At 43.7% G+C, this 21,227-nt stretch overlaps 1 long non-coding RNA gene across 1 annotated transcript; it reads left to right on the top strand.

Moving 5' to 3' along the window:
* The first annotated feature begins 1,711 nt into the window (after window positions 1-1,711).
* LOC140689696 (uncharacterized) lies at window positions 1,712-20,370 on the top strand. Its single transcript, XR_012064745.1, has 3 exons — window positions 1,712-1,797; window positions 14,384-14,537; window positions 20,015-20,370. It is a non-coding gene; the product is annotated as an uncharacterized lncRNA (long non-coding RNA).
* The last annotated feature ends 857 nt before the right edge of the window (window positions 20,371-21,227 follow it).

Below are 21,227 nucleotides of genomic sequence, written 5' to 3'. Positions count from 1 at the left end.
CCGGGAACCAGACTTTGAAGTTCGTCTCCACCTTGACTAGTCCTGCCTTTTTCGGCAAGTCACTGAAGTCCGTTGAGCCTTGGCATCCTGATTCATAAGGTGGGGACCATAATACAGGCACTCACCACACTGTTTTCAGGATTAAAATGAGAAGGTATCTGTAAAACATAGCCTGGGCAGACAGTAAGATACAATAACTATTCCTGTCAGTATTGTCAGTGCCCAGTAGAAGAAGAAACACCAGAAAACTTTTTCTGCAAGAAGATCTAAGAAGATAATGGTGGATAATTCTGGTCACCAGCCCAACATGCATTCTTCTTTTTTCTGTTCCTAACAGGCCCCAGATTTTTACCAAGTTTCATGAAGCTATGTCCACCCCACGCAGCCTGTGTGATTCAAAGAAGGCTGACCCCACCCCCAGACCGTGGAGTGGGCCCGAGAAGTCTAAAAGTCATGCCATCCATTGGACCCAGGGGTTATTCAGGAACGGGCACGTGCCCTGAGTTGGGCCAGTGAAGCACAAGGGAGAGTATCCTAGAAACCACTGAGAAAGAAGTTTCCTGGATTTGAAAAGGAAGAGACATCCTCTCTTCCTCCAGATGTTGCACAGAGTGGATGTAAAAGCTGTACTTTTGTAGCTGTCTTCAGTTTCATCTTTGAAAGACTGAATCCAACTTCTGTCATGATTGTCTTTAAGTTCTGTAGCTTCAAAGATGCACAAGGAAGCCAAGGATTTCCATATCCTACTACCACCAAAACCCAAGGAGAGAGACCAGCGCTATGTTGAATGACTACACAAGCAGGTATGTCCATTCATCTCAAACAGAAAGAGAGGGCGAGGGGTGAGGGCCAAGGTTGGATGAGGACCATGGGTGTCCAGAGGTGTCCGGGGTTGAGCACCACGTAGACATGAGCACAAATGTGAACATCTCCGTGGGCGTCCAGAGGTGAGCACCACGGCCCCTGCTCTCTTCACTCTTCCCAGCAGCAACCGAGAACAGCAGTAGAATTAATGAGTGTCCACCAGATGGCGAGAGGTCAGCCTCTCCCCAGATCCTGCTGGGTACACTTACAGGATGGAGGGAGCCCTGACTTCACACATCCACAAGAGCAGAGTCCCCTTTAACAGGGAGCTTTGACAATTCAAGGCCTCCTGTAACCAATCAGTAACAGATATGCCAGCATGACAGGTCCAGTGTTTGCTGTGTTCCACACTTGTCCTGTAAACAGAATTGGGCCTATTTTCAAGGAAGCTAAGCCACCTTCCCATCGACAGCAGGAGCTCCCCTAGAATTGCCTTTGCAAAGCCTTTTTTAAAATGGATTTTAAAACTACACTTTCAACATTAAAAAAAAGTAAAAATTTGAGCCAATGTAATATTCCTGGGTGTACAAATTTTTATGTTTTCAGATGCTGCTGAGTAACTTGATTTTTTGAGACCACATAATAAGGAGACTACCTTCTGCTTAGGGAACCAGAGGAGCACATATATGCCCACTAAGTTAGAGTGTTCTCTGAAGAGGCCCCTGACTGAGGCCATCGGGGTGACTGGTATCAGAATGACCTAGAAGTCAGCTGCATCTCACTCCCGTTCAGAGGCAGAGGGTTTAGGGTCAGATCAAGAAGCACCTGCTAAAGGATGTGATTTATTTCATCCTCCTTTGTGTTTCCTCTAAGACTTTCTTAAACCACCTGGAAAGAAGGAAGGGAGGCAGGAAGGAAACAAGGATGGCAGGAAGGGAGAGAGGAAGCGAGAAGGACAGCAACTTCTGTGAGGTGGGGCCAAGCTCCTGACAGGTGAGTCCTGGGTTTGGAGGGTTTATTTTACAGAACACTTCACACTCTTTGCACTTGGTCAACTCCCAAGGTGTCTGTTCCTCTGGGAAACAAGTGACAAAGACCCTAAAGAACCCAGCATCCCATCTACTCGGGGATGTCCACAAAGAGCTTGCACCGTGCTATTGTGCAGCTTGTGCTGAAACTGATGGCCCGAGCTGTTAGTCACTCCCCGCCTGATCTGCGTTAGGATGGGGACAGTGTTTCAAGTTACACATCTGATGGACTTGGGCCCAGGGAAGATGGCTCTGACATGGAAAATTCTGCTAAGATTTGTTTTCAAAGCAATGAGTTTCTGTCCCCCAAACTGCAATTCTTCAAAAGGTCATCTATTCAAGTCTGACGCTACTTGGCTTGCTCTAAACCACTTTGCAGATCCCCTGATTTAGGAAAGAATCTCATGCCTGGGGTCAGATTCTTTTAGGGAACATTTACATAGCATTTGAATGAGCTGGCTTCCCTGGAGGGCCAGTGGTCTGCCCTTGGCCTCTGGTCTGGCCTGGACTTCTGGGGCTGAACGCCCCAGAGATTAGTCTGGGTGTCAGCCTAACCTCTGTCAGGTTCTCAGGGAGGACGCACAGGGGCCTGGGTCTCCCTCTGTCTCCCTGCACACCCTGCTGTTGAAAGCTACTGACGTGCAAGTCCCTTGCACCCCCACCCCGGGTTGAAATGACAGGAGACAAGATTCTTGGCAAAAGATTCCCAACTGGGGAATTTGCAACTGTTGGCAACTAGCCAGAACCAAGGTTTATTCGTTTAGTGGGTGGAGGGTGAGGGAGAGATTCACATTTACCTACTTGGTTGCCTTTCCTCATACAAAGGACCTTTCTAGAGCTGGTCCGGAGCCACGTGAGGTATGTGTGGAGGGGGGGTCTTGTCTGAGAACTGCTGTAGTGAACACAGGCTTTAAAATGTGCCACGCATGCTGGTATTGAGACCCTGAACAGTACCCAAGATGCCACACAAATGAGCAAAATAGCAGAATGACTGTCTGAAGATCAGCCTTCCCACTCACAGAGGAGAATTCTCCAAAGGAGAAAGATGTGCACGTGTCCCAGGGGTATTACAACCTGGGTACCGCAGGCCATTTTCAGATTTTCAGTTTTTCCACACTGAGCCCAGCAAAGCTGATACCAGCTGTGTTCCTTGACTGGTGTCTGACAGCACTTGTACCTTTCACTGATTTAAAACAAAACAAAAAATAGTCTTTCCCCCAGACAATTCAAAGGATTTCCTTGTCACTCAGCCCACTTTTTTCCACCCTCTCTTAACAATGCAATACTCACCTTCCCAAAGAAGCAATGAGCTTTTCCACTTCATCTGAACCCTCCTAATTAATTTATGGTGAGGCTGTTAATGGTTACAAGGGTCTAACAAGAATAACAGAAGGCGAGATTCCCTGCCGGAAGGCAGGGCTGGGGCTACATTGCCACCTCTGAACTCGTGGATGGGACAAGTCTTGCCTCCACCACCAGGAGGCAGCACCATGTGCAGAAGGGGTCCTTGCAGTAGTGGCCCGGCTGCTCCTGGACAAATCCACTTCCTGTGCCCAACTCAGCTTCCTAAGGAAGAGGGGTCATCAACAGAAAATTTAGTGGATGCACAATGTATATTTCCAGCTTCACTGTATTTATTTAATAATTAAACTAATATGACCTGGTGGTCCCACCCTACTTGGAATGAGAAAGTCTGTCTTTCCGTTCCAGATCCCTCTCCTGGATAGGTCCAGGAATTCCAGGGGCGCCCCCTCAGTCCTAAGGGGCCAGCACCAGTCATTGTCAGTGCAAAGTCTGGTTTTGTACCAAGAGCCCCCTTCCCCACTGGTCTCCTGGTTCCCCACTGTATGCACTGAGGGGCAGGATCAGAGGAGCTTCAAGCATCTGCTGCCCACCAGGCCCAGAACCAGCCCTCCACTTCCAGATCCCCTAAACAAGCTCACAGTCCACTCCCCTGAATAACAACCCAGCAATGGCTAATTTCTTCCTAAAAAAAAAAAAAACTTTAAAGGAAAAGAATAACAAGATCTCTTCTTACAAAACACATGTTATAAATATAGACCACAAAAAACAAGTTTCTTCTGTATAGCACAGGGAACTATATTCACTAGCTTGCAGTAACCTATAGTGAGAAAGAATATGAAAACGAATATACGTGTGTATGTATATGACTGAAACATTATGCTGCACACCTGAAATTGACACATTGTAACTGAGTCATAGTTCAATTTTAAAAAATAATCTAAAATATATATATAAAGATCAGAGTTTCTAGAAAATCTTGAGAAAGGCACCTAAAATGTTGGCTGGAATAATTTTTATTACAATGGTACTTTCACAAAAGTAAGTATAAATATCTTATGCTTATCCAACTATAAAAACAAATGCACAAATTAAACACAAACAAAACTAAAATTACCCGGCCTAATTCAATTTAACAATGTTGATGTAACATGTCAGATGAGATGGATTTTAACTGACACTGAATTTCCACTTTGAGTAGTAAGTATAATAGCTGCTGATATATTTTCTGAGTTCCTAGCCAGAGCACTTGAAATGACTTTATTTAACCCCCAAATAGCTCTAGCCGTAAGTTCTACTATTATTCCCATATCACTAAGAAAGGCAGTGGGCCCAGGGCGGTTAAATGAATTTCCTGAGGAAGTTCATCTGAGGGAGGACAGAGCCGAGCTTTGAACCCGGGAGTCTGACCCAGGGCCTCTATTCCTGACAAGAGGTAGTGCTCTGGGTATTGGCTGCCATGGTGCAGGTTCTTGTTTGAGTTCAGCACATCGGTACCACAAAGGGCCATGTGGTGACCATTCTCTCTCACCCTTTTCCCTCTATTGGAACCACATCCAAGCCTTCATTCATGAAGCCTGCCCTGGCATCATTTGGCGTAATCTCATCATCACCTTATTAAGTTCCCCTTGGCTCTTCTCTTATTCATTCCAAAAACAGTTTGGAGCCCCAAATCCAAACACAAAGAGAAATGTGGACTCAGCAGCCTCTGGGCAGAACTCAATTAAAATGTAAGGAGGGGAGGGGATAGCTCAGTGGTAGAAAATGTGCGGCATGCACGAGGTCCTGGGTTCAATCCCCAGTACCTCCATTAAAATAAATAAATAAGCCTAATTACTTCCTCCCTGCTCCCCTCCTCAAAATAAAAGCCGAGTTACCTCCCCTACCAAAAAAAATTTTTAATGTGGTCATCCAATCAGCCACAATATGCATATATTATATTATTTTTAAAATGTTATTATCAATATGAAAACATGATATTCAGGTATTCTTACAGAAAAGCAGCAAACCTCTACTAAATCATCTGTGGACCTTGCTAATGTTAGGTTCAGAGTACTGCTACTCATTACCTTTCATGATACCTGTAGTTCTTATAATATTTTTTGTAGCTGTGACATGATGGCCAACATCATTGATCTCAAATAAGATTCCATGCCCAAATAATATAAAAATTGGAACAATCCTCAGTTCTGCAAAAAAGGTAAGTCCAAAATACCCTCTGTGGGGGACTAAACATTGCCATCCTTTTATAGTCATGATTACCACGCTTATTGAGACAAAGCTTTTGTCCAGACGAATAAATCATCAGAATTGACGATGAAAGGGTCCTGTGAATCATAAAGACTTGGTTAATTGGCATTATTTATTCCTCACTGGCTTTGCGCTTCGGTTGGTGGTGGTAAATATAAATGCTGGTATCTGTTTTTCTCTTGGAAGTTATGAATTTATCAGAAACGGGAACAATGGTTTTCCTATAACGAGGGCAGTTTACAGGAAGCTTGCAGATTAATAAATGCTTGTTCTGAAAAATAATCAGGGCTGTGTCCTCTGAGTTGTGGGAGGCACTCCCTCCTCGTATACTTCTTTTACAGCCTTAATCATCAGATAATTATTCAGTAATTCTGAAATCTGAAGACCTAGCTAAGTTTGCAAAACTGCTATATAAACATGGTGTCATTAGTTTCTGTGTATTCAGCAAATCAGAGACAAGTACAGCTCTGATCATTTTTTTGAGGATGAAAAGGGCAAGAAAGAAACAAATTTATGTGAAGTTCTGATTCAAGAAGGTGATCTGAGTATGTACTCTTGTCATCCTTCTTTCCTGAGATTCTATTGAAGTGATAAAGAATTGAGTGTAAATTTATAGTCAGAATGAGGGATGGGTTGGGCATCTGCAACTGAGAGAGTTCAATAAATTTCTGGGAGATAGTAAGAGGCCATGAACATGCGGACAGAACAGAGTGTGGGGTTCTGTGCACGAGGGGCTCCAGGCAGCTGGGGGTCAATTTTCTCTGCCTGACAGTTGTCCAGAAAGGTTTTGGACTGGAGCCTGCACTTGGGAAGGAGGAAATTGAGAAAGAGGCTGAAAACAGAATGCCAAAAAGCAAGATTTTCCAAATGCCGTAGGAGAATCATTTAGGATCTAGAATTCCCTTTCATCCAAAACATCTGTCAAAAATTAAGGCAAATAAAGACACTTTCAGAATGCAGATAAAGTTTGTTTGCTACATACCCTTTTGTAAGAGGTTACTTGAGGATGTACTCCAGTAAAAAGGAGAGAAACCCAAAGGGAAAGTAGATATGAGATACAAGCAGTGGAGGAACAAAGCCAGAATGAGAGCTATGCAGATTCTTAAGAAAGTCTTTGGACTGCAAGAAGAATACCATCAAGAAAAAAAGACTGGATTGTAGGCAGTATAATAAGCTGCAGGGGTGGGGAGGGGGCAAAAAACTAGTGGCAAAGACATGTTTTTTTCTTTCATTTAGAGATGCAGTTAGAAACTCCAAAAAAAAAAAAATCTGTGCAAGAATTGAATAATCCTAACATAAGGCAAATTAAATTATATGGTGCCTATCTTGAACAATATGTTTATCTTTGATTTGTGCCATTTTAAACATATTGTGTCTTGGTGTGGACTTCTTGGTGCGGACTTTGGGTTTATCTTGTTTGGAACTCTCTGCTTCTCGGATCTAGTGTCTGTTTCCTTCTTCAGGTCAGGGAAGTTTTCAGTTACTCTCTCTTCAGATAAGTTCTCTGCCCCTTTCTCTCTCTCTTCTCCTGGGGGCCCCATATTGTGAATGTGAGTACGCTTGCTGTCATCTCAGAGCTCTCTTAAACTATCCTCATTTTTTAAAATTCTTTTTTCTTTTTCCTGTTCAGCTTCGGTGATTTCCACTATTCTGTCTTCCAGTTTGCTGATCCATTCCTCTGTATCATCTCACCTACTGTTGATTCCTTCTAGTGTATTTTTAATTTCAGTTATTGTATTTTTCAGCTGTGTTTTGTTCTTCTTTGTATTTTCTCTTTGTTAAAATTCTTACCGTGGTCATTCATTCTTCTCCCAAGTTCACTGAGCATCTTTGTGACCATTATCTTGAGCTCTTTATCAGGTATATTTCTTATCTTCACTTAGTTCTTCTTCTGGAATTTTGTCTTGTTCCATTGTTTGGAGCGTATTCTTCTGTCTCCTCATTTTGCCTAATTCACTATGTTTATTTTTATGTATTAGGTAAGTTGGTTATGTTTCCTGGAGATACAAGCACTTGGAGAGGTGGCCTTAGGTAGGAAGCATCCTAGAGGCTTAGGAGCACAGCCCCTCTGGTCACCAGGGCCGTATGCTCCAGGAGTACCCCATGTGGGCCGTAGGGGCCCTTCTGTTGTGCAGGGGTGACTCCAGTGGGGGTGCTGGTAGATGGGGCTGGCCCCTAGCCATTTGGCTGTGTGGCCCTCCTAGTATGCTGGCTGCTGGCTTGCTGGTGGGCTGGGCCAGTGAGCCAGCAGCCACCATACTAGGTCCAGGATGGATGGCTGAGTGGTCCATGCGGGCCCCAGAGTTAGTGCCAGCCCACTGGTGAGCAGGTAAGCTCCTGGCACTAATAGTTTAGAGGGAGGACTCCAAAATGGTGCCTGCCAGCTCCATGTCCTCTTGGTAGGACAAGCGCCCCTAAATTGCTGCCGGCAGCATTTATGTCCCCGTGATGAGTCCCTGTTGCCTCCTGTCTCTCTGGGAGGCGCTCCAAGATCAGCAAGTGAGTCTGGTTCAGTTTCCTTTCAAATTATTGCCTCTGCACTGGGACTGGGAGTGTGTGAGATTTTGCACATGCCCTTCAAGAGTAGAGTGTTTCCTACAGCCCTCTGGCTCTCTTGTACGAAAGCCCCACTGGCCTTCAAAGCCAGGCATCATAGGGGTTCATCTTTCCAATGCAGGGCCCCCATGCTGGGGAGCCCTGTGTGGGGACTGGACCCCTCACTCCTGGGGGAGCACCTCTGTAGTTGTGATTTCCCTCCCATTTGTGGGTTGTCTATCCCAGGGAGATGGATCCTGACTCTGCTGCGTCTCTGCCCCTCCTACCCTCTCATCATGTGCTTTCTTTGTATCTTTAGTTGTGGAAAATCTTTTCTGCTAGACTTCAGGTCATTCTTACAGATAGTTGCTCTGTAAGTAGTTATAATTTTGGTGTGCTCCTGGGAGGAGGAAAGCCCCTGCTCACCCTGGGAGTCGTCCTACTCCATCTACACCCCACCCTGCTTTGATATTTTAAAAATTTGTATGTAATGGTTGAGTTATGGCTAACTACAGGCGATTTGACTTGTTAATCCATCTTTGAAGTTATTATGGTCATTGTCTTTAATCATTTAGCTCAATGAATTATACCTTTTTGTTTATTTGATTTCACAGCGACAGTTATGAAAATCACCAAATAGCATGCATAGCTTATGCTGGCTTTTTAATGGAATAAAATTAAATTTTGCTTTGAAGTCTTTATGACTTCCCATAAGGAAATGGGTGACATTGTGGGGTCTTGAGTGCACCTTGAAGTCGCCTACGCAGATGTGACAGAGTGAGAGTTACACAGACTCCTGGGCACGCGTTCCTCGATGGGGAAATCACCAAGCTTGGCAAAAAGCAGAATGGGCGTGTGGAGGCCCCCTACTGTCCTGCTGGCGCACTGCATCTTCCTGGGCAGCATTCAGAATGAGATTTAAAAACAAAAACAAAAAACATTATGAAAATAGGAAGATAGTGCCTGGAGAAATGGGACTCCACTTAGATCACCATTTGTTTACATGTGTTAATCAAAAAATATGATTTCCAGAATTATTTACATAACAATTTGGGAAAAATTTGAATGTGGACTGGATACTAAATTATATTTGAATATTATTGTTGATGTTCTAATAATGGTACTGTGATTATGTAAAGTGTCCTTATTTTAGGAGATGCATGCAGAAGTATTTAGGGGTGAAATATAATGTCTGCCACCAACTCTCAGATGGCTTTTCCTCTCATTCAGAGTTAAGGCCAAAGCCCCACAAGGCCATTTTCCCTTTGAAAACCATTCTTTCCTTCCATGATTGATTTCTCATTTTTTTTTTGTTTGTTTGTTTGTTTTTCAATGAACTTGGCTTTTTCTCTTTTTTTTAAATTATTTTTTAAATGGAGGTACTGGGGATCAAACCCAGGACCTTATGCTTGTTAAGCATGTGCTCTAGCACTGAGCTATACCCATCACCCTGCTTCCGTGATTGATTTGTAGTGGGCAAGTAGCTGCCCAGCCCAGGACTACATTACCCAGACTCCTTGTGGTTAAACGGCCCACAGGGACCACTTCTCATAATGAAATGTATGTACCACACCCATGGCAAGGCCTTTAAGGAGCTGGTATACACTTGATACACTCTTTCTCCTCTGCAGACTGGATGCCCTATTAGGAGTGCAAATCAGTACAGCATTCTGGAAAGCAATCTGGTTTACTTCATGCAATTAGGTATATGCATGCCCCATGTCCCAGAGACCCACTTCTGAGTATTTATCCTAGAGACTTTATAGTTTCTCAAATCTCTAGGATATATACTAAGGATATAAGGACACAGGAACAGGACCTAGGTGACCAACACCATGAGAACAAAGAGTGAAGTGTGGGGCACATGCTGTGAAACACTAAGTGAAACACTAAACACTAAGGAGGTCTTAGAAGCCCCAAACTATTTGTATTTAGAACAATATGGAGAAATCTTTAAAACTTAGTGATGAGTGGGTGCTTTAAGGGAGAAAATGAGTCAAAAATGGCTCCTAACAACTGCATGGTGGCAGCATGCCTTGATCTGAGGGAAGGTAGAACTGATTGCTTGTGCGATGGCAAATCAGATCAGGCACCACTTGTGGGAATCTCCCTGACTCTCCCACAGGCCTGGGTTGGGTGTGGTCCCCAACCCTCTACTTACCACTCCACACCCCAGAGTTCCCACACCATCCTTTACATAAACTCATCCCAACACTTAGTCCTCTAGACTAATTGTTTACTTGCCTGTGTCTTCCTCTTAGGACAGTGACTCCTTGAGGGCATTTCGTCTCATTAACCTTTGTGTTTGCTCTTGGTGACTTCCTGACAACCAGAATATTTATAGAGTGGGCTTCAGAAAAATGTGGCTTCGTATTTAGCCTAATTTGGTCATGGTCCTGCTACCTATCTAGGAAAACGAGAGACTGAGCAGCAGGTGGGCATTTACTAAACAATGCTTATAACAAACTTAATCTGAACATTGAACGCGATGTGTGCTATTCAGTGGGCTACACAGTGTGAGGCATAGTAAGAGCAGAGGCACCAAAACCAACCTCCACCTACTTCATGTTTTTAGTGAGTGTTTGTTGGTTGGTTGGTTTTGCCAATTTAGCCACTAAAATTGTACCCAAGAGCCACTTGAAGTTGATGTAAGGCTCTGACAGGGGAAATTTGAAAAGTACTGTTTTCTTTTTATTACCTTGTCAGTTTTTTTCCTGATTGTAGAAAAAAAATCAGAATTCTAAAATAAAATTAAAATTACCCATAATTCCACCAACCTGGTCAAAAACATAAACATTTATGTCCTTCCAGAACTTTCCTTTTCCTGTATGCACAGAAATACATATTACTGAAGCAGAGCATACAACGCAGTTCTGTAATTCGCATTTAACATATTGTGAGCACATATACATATTCATAACCACACAGCTTTTTTTAAATTGAAGTTTAGTTGACTTACATTGTTGTGTTAGTTTCTCGTGTACAGCGTAGTGATTCAGTTATACATACAGTTTTTATATTCTTTTCCATTATAGGTTATTACAAGATACTGAATATAATTCCCTGTACTCTACATTAGGACCTTGTTATTTATATTATATATAGTAGTTTGTGTCTGCTAATCCCAAACTCCTAATTTATCCCTTCCCCATTGTTTCCCCTTTGGTAACTATAAGTTTGTTTTCTATGTCTGTGACTCTCTATTTTGTAAATAAGTTTATTTGTATCATTTTTTTTTTTAGATTCCACATATAAGTGATATCAGGTGATACTTCTCTTCCTAGCTTCACTTAGTATGATAATCTCTATGTCCATCCATGTTGCTGCAAATGGCATCATTTTATGCTTTTATGGCTGAGTGGTAGTCCATTGTGTATATATACACCACAACTTCTCTATTCATCTGTTGTGGACACTGAAGTTGCTACCGTGACTACAGTAGTGCTACCATGAACACTGGGGTGCATGTGTCTTTTCAAATTATAATTATCTCTGGAAATATGCACAGGAATGGGATTACTGGATCACATGGTAACTCTATTTTGAGTTTTTTAAGGAGTCTCCATACTATGTAACCACAAATCTTTAAAGAGTGTTAATTCTTTTACTGTTTGGTTGATTGTTGAAAACTCCTCATTCCTCAGGGATTCCAGCACCTGGGTTTCACCCCCACTATCCAGGCCACATGACTATCATTGATTGTATGCTGGTGGGTAAAATAGAAAACAAAACAAAACCAACATGACAAAGGCATGGAAGAGAGTAGTAACATTTTAACAAGAGAAACTACCCCAAATGCAAGAAATCAGAAAAGTAAAGCAACCAGCATCATATTGCAAAATATTATGGAAAAGTAATGTAAGTCCACCATGTGGTCCTAGTAAAACAAAACCCAAACAAGTACAAAGCCTGAAGTTGAAGATGTGATTCCACATCATCACCCAGCTCACCCCATGACTCTGCGTGTGACCTTGAGCGCTCAGCTCTCTGGGACTCAGTCTCCTCATCTGTAACATGAGGAGCTGCTCTAGATGCACCCTTAGGTTCCTCTGGCTCAAGCCTTCCCTGATTCTATGGAAACAGATCTTTTCTGACCCATGGAGGAAAGGTCAAAACACCAGATAGCACTTTGCAGGGCTTTAACTGGACTGGCTGACAGCCCACTCCTCTCTTGGTCTGTTGGCCAGGTAACAAATCCATCACAGATGAGTCAACTTGGATGCCCAGCAGCTGCTTTGAAAAGCTACTAATTTAGGCTGGATTAGCAGTACAGGCAAGGAGTTGCCTTGGAGAAGCAAATAGGGGTGGCAGGAGGCACTGTAAGTCATTCTCTGCTTTGCATCCCCTTTCTTTTCCCCCCTTCCCTTTGCAACTTCCCACCTTGGTAGCTGTTTTCAGGGTGAGCAGAGGAATCTGTGGAATGTTCATCTGTTTCTATTATTTGCCAAAACAAACAGACTTTGCTTTTTCAAATTGAATATCTACACTCGCTCTTAAAACCAGGGCTCGATCTAAAAACTATGCTTCCCGCTATTTGCAACAGCCAGAAACTGGAAACTCAAGTGCCCGCAAAAATAGGATGGATAAAAATCTATCCTGGCAATAGATCCACAAAAGGGAACAGTGTACAGCAGTAAGAAGGAAGAAATGATAACTTCAGGCGACCACGGGGGTGAGTGTCCCAACAAAATGAGGAGCAGAAGAAGCCAGGGAATATGATTCCTCTTCTACAAAGTTCAGGAGTTAAAAAACAGAAAAAACACATCTATCCTCCTTGAAGTTAGAACAGACGTTACCTTTGTGGGCGGACTAATGGCTGGAGGAGAGCATGAGGGGTCTTGCAAGGTTCTCTCCTTGATATGGGCTCTGGTTATACATGCATATTCACTTCGTAAAAATTCATGATGTTGCATATTTCTGTGCATTTTTTGTAGGTAAATCACACTTGAACAATTTTACATCCATTTAAAAAATTAAGTATATATATTTAAAGGCAGGACTCACTGTGAGGGGAAAAAAGATTATTACATCACATAGAACTTTATAAAAGCTTTCCAAAGTTCAGAAACACACACACACACAAGGGGTGGGGAGGGGGAAATCTTGGTAGTAAAATAGACTAAAAGGTTCCCACTCATAGAATATGAGTATGATTTAAGAAAAAAAAAAAAAAAACACCTCAGCCCTCAGGAGAGTGAAGGAAGCAAGTTTGAGGAGGAAGAGGAATTAGTAAGCAGTGAAGTGAAGTATGACTCACCCAAGAACACTGACAGTCCAGCACCGTCCTTTGTCATCTAGACTCTGAACAGTAAGTCTGTGAAATGATGCCACAGTGCAGGAGAGTGAGGGGGTGTACCCAGAGCATGACTCACCCAGGTTGGTTTCTGCCCTCCGGTGGATCGGCACTCACATCCCACGTAAACTCCCCGCTCCCCACTTGGAAATGGTAACATGTGTGACTGTCACTGTATTCCTAGCATCCTTCAGGCTGGGTGTGAGGCCCACACTGCCAGATCTCATCAAAGTCTGAAGTACTTTGACTATGATGTAAATCAGGAGGCTTTGAGGGGCTTGTTTAAAACACAGGTTTCTTTGAGCAATGGCTCTGATTCAGGAGGTCTCGGGTGGAGCCCAAGAATCCTCCTCATAACAAACTTGCCCCAACTCCCCCATCTGCTGTGAGAGTCTGGACTTTATCCTGGATATTGTGGCGATGGTTAATTTTATGTGTCGACTTGACTGGGCCACAGAGGGCCAGATATTTGGTTAAAGAGTATTGAGGATGTTTGTGGAAGAGATTAACATTTGAATTGGTGGACTGAGTACAGAGGGGTGCCCTCCCCAACGCAAGTGGCCCTTATTCAGTTCACTGAAGACCTGAATACAACAAAGAGGCAGAGTAAGGGGGAATTCGCTCTGATGGTCTTCCAGCTGGGCATCAGTCTTCTCCTTTGGACTCAGACTCAGACTAGAGCTTACACCTTCAGCTCCTGGTTCTCAGCCCTTCAAACTCAGACTGCATGACACCATCAGCTCTCTGTGTGAGAGCGGTGACAGCCACTTCCTTATTAGATATCCTACTGGTTCTGCTTCTTTGGAGAACCCAGACCAATACAATCATGAACCGTAGAAATTCTGGACCTCTGTTAGGTTCTTCTGAAGATTCCTAATGTTTGGTTTAGCGGACAGGTAGCTTGGCTGAACTCAAGCTCCAGATCCTGCCTTCCTTATGGTGGCCAGCAGCTGAAATTCCTGTTCAGTTTTTAACCTGTGCTTGACATACACTATCTTATTTTATTTGTTACTCCTAATAACCCTTATGAAGTAGGTATCTTATCCTTTTACAGATAAGGAAAGGAAAGCTCAGAGAATATTCATTAAGTTGTAGAGCAGGAATTTAAATGTAATGCTATTTCCAAAGCTATTGGATTTTGGCAAACAAAATGTTCTATTTCACTTTCCAGTCAATGAATGTCAGTTGAAGAAACCAAAGAATAAAGGCCCTCCAGGTATTTGGCTCACAAATTGCCACAGTGCAAGTGAATTACAAGGAGAGAGGTGATGGGGGCAGGACCACCAGGAAACTTGGCTGTTTGGCATCAGCTGACAGCTCCACAGGTAAGGTGTTTCCACCCAGGTGTGCAGTAATGGCAACACAAACAACACTGTGAGGCTATAAATAAGGGAGTACCATGACCTCAGGATAGTACACCTGGCAGGTGACCTTGCACAGGATCACATGGCCTCTAATTGCCACGCTCATTCTAATGACCAGGACAGAAAACAGCCAATGCTCTTCTCCTCCCTGGAACTGCAGAGTCTTCATCACAAACTAGCCCAGCCCTTCCCTTCACTCCTGATCTGGCTTTTCCCACACTGCTTGTGACACCCGGTGCCACACTGATTTCTTTCTCTCTCTCTTTCTCTCTTTCTCTCTTTCTTTCTTTCTTTCTTTCTTTCTTTCTTTCTTTCTTTCTTTCTTTCTTTCTTTCTTTCTTTCTTTCTTTCTTTCTTTCTTTCTTTCTTTCTTTCTTTCTTTCTCTCTCTCTCTTTCTTCCTTCCTTCCTTTCTTTCTTTCTTTCTTTCTTTCTTTCTTTTCTTTTCTTTTCTTTTCTTTCTTTTCTTTCTTTTCTTTCCTTCCTTCCCTCCTTCCGTCCTTCCGTCCTTCTTTCCTTCCTTACTTCCTTCTTTCCTTCTTTCAAAATTTTTAATGGGGATACAGGGGTTGAACTCAGGACCCATTTATGCTAAGATGTGCTCTGCCACTGAGCTATACTCACTCACTCCCCACTTTCCTTCTTATGTTTTTTAAATGACAAAAGTAACACATTAATTTGATGAAAGATACAAAGAATACAAAAAGGGGACACAGTGTGAAGGCCCCCGTTTCCTCCTCGCCGCTCCCCAGCCCCTCCTTCTGCAGAGGTAATTTCCCCGGCATGTTAAGCTTCTCGGTTCCCGTTCTGTACGTAAGTCGACGTGTACGTAGATGGGCGCCTGTGGCTTTCGTTTCTCGGAAGGCACTGAATCTGCTCTATGCCTGGTTCTGTGATCTGCCCTCCTCATTCAGGAGGGCATAGTTCTCAATGTTGTAAATTTGCCAGGTTAGAAATTTGCGGGATCCTCTGAAGGAGTCATATGCTTGCGTTTACGTGTTGAAGAGCACATTTCTATATACTAATTATTTCCTTTAATAATTTACATTATTATTTTACACACAAATAATGATTTATATACAAATTTTCTTCTGTAAAATTTTATTGACCGTTTTAAATTATATAAATAGATAAGTTACCATGAATTCCATTGCAGGATAAGTAAAAAGAGCATTACAATTTTTTTTAAAGGATGTATAGTCTGATAGCTGAGGACTGCACACATTCCTTCTTTCTGAATTCTGCACAGCGATTCATAAAATGAAGGTTTTTTGGGGTTTTTTTTAAATCACACAGACATTTGATTGTTTCCCAGCGGTCCTGCCATGGACATCGCAGACTCCCCTGCCTTTCCCGTGCTGTCCTCTAGGGAAGGGGCTGCCAAGCTTTGTAAAAGAGCTTTAGAGCTGGGAGTTTCTAAGTCAGGGTGCGTGGTTGCATAGAGACCAACTCACACTAACTTCAACAGAAAAGGAATGCGAGGTATTCAGTCTATTCAGTCGTAGCTCCCAGAATGGATAGGAATGCTGGAAAACCGGGGGTGAAGTGGACAGGAACCCTGGGAAGTAGAAAAGCAGAGAACTCAGCCAAATCCTGCCACAGCAGGAGGCCTGGATGGAGGCTGCTGCCCCTGGATGCTGGCAGGTGCTGCTCCTGACCCTTGACTCCCTGACTGCTGCCCTGGAAATAATCTCTGGTTAGAATCTTCACACCCTCAAAAGTCAAACCCCATAAGTGAGAACATCAGATTGGATGAGACTGTGTCATATGTCAGTGCTGTGGCTGCCAAGGGAGAAGGAAGGGGCTAGCTGTGTGCCCGCCCCAGCTGGCAGAGCGGAGTACCTCCCACCGTCCAACATTTCCCTCAGAAGCAGGAACCCGCGCCAGGAGGGCCACCGCGCTGCCGGAAGGACTTAACAAGCGAGAAAAGCCTGATCTATCTTCTCCCTCCTTTAGATTTGCTCTTTCTTCTCTTATCTTCCTCCATCAACCTTTTCACGGAGATACAGAATATTCCGTGCGTTGTGGGAAGCAGGGAATGGAAAGTGTGGTGGGTGGAATAATGGCCCCCAAGATATCAGATCCCAGCCCCTGAAACCTGTAAATGTTACCTTATAAGGAAAAGGAGTCACTGCAGGTGTGATTTTCCTGGAAAATCATCCTGGATTATCCAGGTGGGCCCTAAATGCCATCACAAGTGTCTTTACACAAGAGAGGCAAAGAGAGATTAAACGCATAGAGAACGGGCCGGGGCATGTGACCACAGAGGCAGAGATTGGAGTCATAAGGGCACAGAGTGAAAAATCCCTAGAGCTACCAGAAGCAGGAAGGAACAGATTCTCTCCTAGAACCTCCCAGGGGATGCAGCCCCACCCGATGCCTTGATTTCCAGCAAGTCGTGCTGATTTCAGACTTCTGCCCTCCAGAACTGTGAGAGAATGGATGGCGTTGTTTTAAGCCTCCAGGTTTCTGGTCATTTGTTACAGCAGCCAAGAGAAACTCATACAGAATTGGAAGGAAGTATGAAAGTATTCGTATCTCTAAAACAAAAACTTGTATCTTTGAAAGAAAATGGAAGGAAAGGAGAGAGGAGAAAGAAAGAAAAAGAACAAAAGAAAAAGAAAAGAAAGGAAGAAAAAAAATAAGAAAGAAAAAGAAAAAGGCAAGGGGAAAAAAACCAAGCCAGGCGATCGGTGAGCTGATGAACGCAATGTTAGTCATCTATCACACAGAGAAGTGAAAGGCAAAGAAATTAATCCTGAAAACCATTTGTCTTTTGAAAATAAATCCAGGATTGGACTAGGACAGGCTGAGTTAACACCGGCAACAGGAATAACCACTAATCCCTCCAATCAGGGTGTGCAGTCTCCTGACAAACACAGCAGAAGGTACTGTCGGAAGTTTGGATTTCCTTCGTGCTGAGATAATCTTTTTAAAAAGAGAAAGGTGGGGGGATGTGGGCTAAATAAACTGGCTGTCTCAGGAAATGAATTTGTTTTCAGTTAATTGATTCATAATGTAGTGATGATGTGACTGTTAGTCATTCCGATGGCAATTCCATGCAGAGAGCAAATAAGGCAGAAGACAAAGTCCGCTCCGGCCAGAGCAATAACTCTCATGGGAAAAAGTTCCTCCTGAAGCCCACGGAATTGACGTGGAGCCGCTTTGTGTCAAAGAGTGATGCTGTGAGAACGCCTGAAACTGGAGTGGACGGAACAGCTCCAGACATCTGCTTCCTGTTGTGTCTTGTGGCGGTTGTGAAATGGGGCACTCAGATAAACAGCAGACACACATCTGGGGGGAAAGGATGCCAGAAATGTGACTCAGTCCAGCAAATCAGAGCCCTTGCTTTCAGCCTCGCAGGGACTTGCAGGGCAATGGGCGTCCAGCACCACACGGCCTTCGTTTTTACTCAAGGTCAGGAGCAGGGCTGGGGTGAGCTTCCACTTGCTCGCATGGTGCTGGAGGGGCACACTGTAGCTGGGAACCGAGCAGGCAGAGACTCAGAGCCTGCTCACAATCTGGATATGTAGATAAAACACACCCAATTAAAGACTGATGAGAATGAAACAAGAAAAAGTATTACACTGACCTGAGATGGGGCTCAAGCCAACGTTCTTAAAAATCCCTGGATAGGAATAAGTAGATTCTTTTCATGAGTTATCATGTGGTTTCCGGGATTTGAAAAAGGTGGCTTTCGTCATGGGCTTGTTCTACTGTGGTACTTGGCTGTTTAATCAGTGAATGAATCACACATCTCTGTGCTAAGTACCCAGAGGAATACAAAGGCATATGGTCTGTGATCCTACAGGATTTTAGCAGTCCAGCTGGGAGAATTAGACAGCCAAGCAACATCGGTGTGCAGTGCGCTGGAAGCACATGGTGTCCTCCTGGCTGTCGCTGCTGTGGGAGCTCATTCATTCATTCAGCTAATAGTTACCGAGTGACTGCTCGGTGCGGAGCGCTGCTCTGTGTGCCAGGACACAGCAGTGAACAAACCACACCAAAGCCCTGCCTCGCAGAGTTGACATCAACAGGGTTTGGGAAAGTCAGACACGTTTGAGATACTGCTGGACACCCATGGAAAGATCAGATGTATGGGTCTGGAGCTCAGGGGAGAGACCTGGGCCCGAGCTGAGAGAAAGGCCCCCTCCCTGTGGGCTGGGAACACTTCAGGGAGCAGGCGAGGCTTGTGTGGGACCTGAAGGATGGTCAGAATTTGGCGGGACCAAGAGGAGCTGAGAATTCTGGAAGGAGAACAAAGTGAGAATGCAGGAAGGCAGGACACCGAGGGACTGAGCGGGGGTCAGAGAGACCCAGGTGGGAGAGGTGGGTTAGTGGAGGAAAGAGGAGTGGGGGTGGGCCAGGATATGGAGGGCTGGAATTCAGGGCACCTTTGGCTTTGTGGCACCGGTTTAGTGCAAATGCAGACAGTAAGTGTGGGTGTAGACAGTGTAGGTGTGGACAGTGAGGAACCAAGTGACAGCAGGTATCTGAAGCCCCTTTGGCTAGTCCTCCGCCTGCAGCCCTGGCATCTCCCGGTTTCCCACTGTCTCACTTCCTCACTTCTCTCCTTCTCATCAGTTTCCTCTTTCCAATTCATTGTCCTCATCCCCATCAGTCTTCTTCCTCTTTCCCATCTGCCTCCTCCGTGAATTCTTTCATGGTTCCTTTCCCGCCCCTTTTACTTTATTCTCACCTCCCTATGTCCCATAATGAACGAGAAATAATCTATAAAGAAAAAAAAATCTAGCCAAAGGATTATTGAAAAGGCAGGGGTTCTAGAGAATCAACCCTTGACAGGAACTAGCTTTGTGTTCATTCTCTCAAGTTGGATAAGATCTCCCAGGGCCCCGAGCTTGCCTTTGTATATGATGTAATCAGATCCTAAAACACAATCTTGGAAATAGCTGCTCTTTCAAAACACAATATATGCTAAAGTAACAGAAATGTGAACTTCATTGTTAACTGTGCAGAGAGAGATATGAGAGGAAATGAGTGTGAATTAGCATCCTGGTGCTTTTAAAGTTGCCTTAACTGTCATAAATTATGTTCTTTGGATATACAGTTCAGATACGTTTGATTTTGTATCAAAACAGTGAAGGACCTAGTAAGAAGCGCATGTTTCCTCATGCTTTATTTATTCTTTTCCTCAAATAGTAAAGCAAGCGCATTCAAATATACTTGGAAAATATGGAAAATGATAAGGCAGAAAACAATAATAAACTATTTCATCATTCAGAGATGACCACAATGAATCCGTTTTTGCTGCATAACAGCTAATTTCACAATCTCAACAGCTGACAACAACAAGCATTAATTTTCTCTTTCTTGGATCTGCTGAGGCTCTGAGTACTCAGCTGGGCTGGGCTGGGCTGGGCTGGGCTTGGGTTCAGGCCGAGTTGGCTTAAGTCTGCTCACCTGCATGTGTCTTCTCAGAACAGCACCTACCAGGAGATATTTTTTCCCGCATGGAAGATCACAAGAATGCAAGAAGGTTAGCAGAAAACACGATGCCTCTTGAGGTCTTCACTTGAATCTAGCATAGTGGAACCGCTACCCACCTCCCATTGGCCAGTCACCTGGCCGTGCCGACATCGATGAGGCAGAGAACAGCATCCTGCCCACCCTAGAGCACTGTCTGGCACACAGCAGGTAAGAGGGGGGGTGATCTGCCTCTACCACGGTTATCACACTGGCATATTTCCTTCCAGGCTTTTTTATGCATAATGTGCATGGTTATATAACTGTATAAAAATAATCTTATACCTTTTTATATCTTTGCATTCATTGCCTTTTCCCTGTATTCTCCTCAGCTTCCTCTTCCAGGTTCATCTTCATTCCCGCCTGTCTTCTACCTCTTTCCCATCTGCTTCCTCCTTCTCTTGCCCTGAAGGTTCCCTCCCTGCCTCCTCTCCCTCCACTTCCTGCATATTTCGTCCTCCCTCTGGGCCCCATAGTGAATGGAGAAACAAACAACAAAAAGCAAGGAAATGATTTGTTTTTAATTTAGAAGGATAATGTAAGAAATCTGATAACTGAATTCAAAAATACTCTGCCGGAATAGGGATCTGGTAAATATCTGGTGTATAACATGCAAGGAAAAAATGAGTGTGTATATGTCCATGTATGACTGAAAAATTGTACTGAACACTGGAATTTGACACAACACTGTAAAATGATTATGAATCAATAAAAATGTAAAAAAAAACTTATAATGAAAAAGAGTATGAAAAGAATATATATAGTTGAATCACTTTGCTGTACACCAGAAACTAACACAACATTGTAAATCAACTATACTTCAATTAAAATATTTGTTTTAATTTTTAAAAAATTTCTATTACCTGCCTATGGATCTTGCTAAAATTCAAATCCTGATTTAGTAGGTCTGAGATTCCGTGTGTCTAACAAGCATTGACTCTGAGCAGCGAGAGCCAGAGAGCTTGGGCCATTGCCCCAGGTCACCCTGCTAGTGAGGGTCAGTGCCAGGTTCCCAGCCTAGCTTCAGTCTGCCTTCAACGCCTGTGCCATTATCACTGTTCAGAGGTCCTGCCCCACAAACTCTTGTACTCTAAGATTCTGATTCCCATGCCAGGTTAGTCTGAGAAATACAAATAAAATAATAGCAATAGGAAGTTTGGCGTTTCCT

Source organism: Vicugna pacos, chromosome 3 (assembly GCF_048564905.1).
Source record: "Vicugna pacos chromosome 3, VicPac4, whole genome shotgun sequence".
NCBI lineage: Eukaryota > Metazoa > Chordata > Mammalia > Artiodactyla > Camelidae > Vicugna > Vicugna pacos.
The sequence above is the reverse complement of the archived record's forward strand: the minus strand, read 5'-3'. Positions and strand labels throughout refer to the sequence as shown.